Source organism: Neovison vison, chromosome 2 (assembly GCF_020171115.1).
Source record: "Neovison vison isolate M4711 chromosome 2, ASM_NN_V1, whole genome shotgun sequence".
NCBI lineage: Eukaryota > Metazoa > Chordata > Mammalia > Carnivora > Mustelidae > Neogale > Neogale vison.
The window spans coordinates 176,235,295-176,237,150 of record NC_058092.1 but is presented as its reverse complement, the minus strand read 5'-3'; the positions used below and the strand labels follow the sequence as shown (position 1 = coordinate 176,237,150).

At 44.9% G+C, this 1,856-nt stretch overlaps 1 pseudogene; it reads right to left on the bottom strand.

Annotated features, from left to right (window-relative positions):
* Positions 1-240: 240 nt before the first annotated feature.
* Positions 241-1,320, bottom strand: LOC122899246 (annotated as a pseudogene).
* Positions 1,321-1,856: the final 536 nt, after the last annotated feature.

Here is a 1,856-nt window from a genome sequence, read left to right as displayed (position 1 = left end):
TTTTCACCCCATGTCGATCAAAGTTTGCCTCAAGAACACTGCAAGAAGAGTGCCAACGGTGATTATTTCCAGTATTTTATTATGAAAATTTCCAACATGTAAAAAAATTTGAATAATTTTGCACAGAACACCCTTATACCTATGACCTATCCATCCTTATATTCATATTATTTTGGGGGGCTGAGTACAATATATTGTATTTACCTGACAATATAGGGTTTCCCAAACCCCTCCCCTTCTTCAAATGTTCTGGGATGGAAACTGTGTAGAGGTTGGGAGATTCTCAATGTGTTGGGGAACAAGTTGGGGCAAAGATTCCCCCGCAGCTGAGGAACTCTCTCTTCCTCTTTCTCTTGCTGGGGTTGGTGGTCCAGGGAACTGGTCTACAACCCTGTTGCTGTAGCCAGATTCATTATCATGCCAGGCAATAAGCTTGACAAAGTGGTCACTGAGAGCAAAACCAGCCCCATCATTTAAAGTGGAAGAGCAAGTGTCATTGTTAAAGTTGCAGGAGACAACCTGGTCTTCAGCATAGTCCAGGGTGCCCTTGAGGGGGCCCTCTGATGCCTTCTTCAGCACCTTCTTGATGTTATTGTATTTGGTAGCCTTCTCTGACATATTGAGGGTGGGGACATAGAAGGCCATGCCACTTCCCACTTCAGCTCAGGAATGATCTTGCTACAGCCTTTGTGGCTCAGGTAGAAGCAGGGATGATGCTCTGGGCAGCTCCTTGGCCATCATGCCACAGCGGCCCAGAGAGGCCATCCACATCTTCTGAGTGGCAGTAATGGCACAGACTCTGATCATGGGTCCCTCCATGCTGCCAAAGTTGTCATGGATGACCTTGGCCAGGGGGCCAAGCAGTTGGCAGTGCAGGAGCCATTGCTGATAATCTTGAGGGAGTTGTCATACTTAGGGTTCACAATCATCACAAATAAGGGGGCATCAGCAGAAGTTGGCAGAGATTGATGACCCTCTTGGCCCCACCTTTCAAATGAGCCCCAGCCTTCTCCATGGTGGTGAAGACTCCAGTGGCTCCACAACATACTCAGCACCAGCATCACCATATTTATGCTGGCAGAATCTCATTCCTGGAAGATAGAGATAGGCTTTCCATTGATGACAAGTTTCCTGTTCTAAGCTTTAACAATGACGTTGAATTTGCTGTGGGTGGAATCATACCAGAATATGTAGACCACGTAGTTGAGGCCAATGAAGGAGTCACTTTATGGTGATAATATCCACTTTGCCAGATTTAGGCCCCCTGGTGACCAGGTGACCAATATGGCCAGATCAATTTACTCCAACCTTCACCCTCATGTCTCCAGGATATGCCTGGCACTGCACCAAAAGATGTGGCTATCTGTGGAATGGGAAGGAGCAGAAGGCTAACTTGTATTATTTTTTATTCATTTCAAATTAAATTATAGGCATTGGTAACTTTGTCCATAATGCTTTGACATACATATCATTAGAATTCAATATTTGTTCCAAGTCTTTTTCCTTTGAAATAAAATGATCATTCTAAATTTTGATGGGTGCAAACACCAGTGTAATACAAATCTTTATCAAGATTAGCATTACCCCCAGAAAATTTAGCCATGGAGATTTGAGAGTCTTTGGAATAATTTCTTTACTACTTTATCCAGAAAGAGACTGTTTGAGAATAACTTACAGTTTAAAATTTGGTAGGAACTGGGGCACCTGGGTGGTTCAATCATTAAGCATCTGCCTTTGACTCAGGTCATGATCCCAGGACCCTGGGATGGAGCTCTGCATCACGCTCCCTGCTCCATGGGAAGCCTGCTTCTCCCCCTCACACTCCCCCTGCTTGTGTTCTCTCTCTCTCTCTCCCT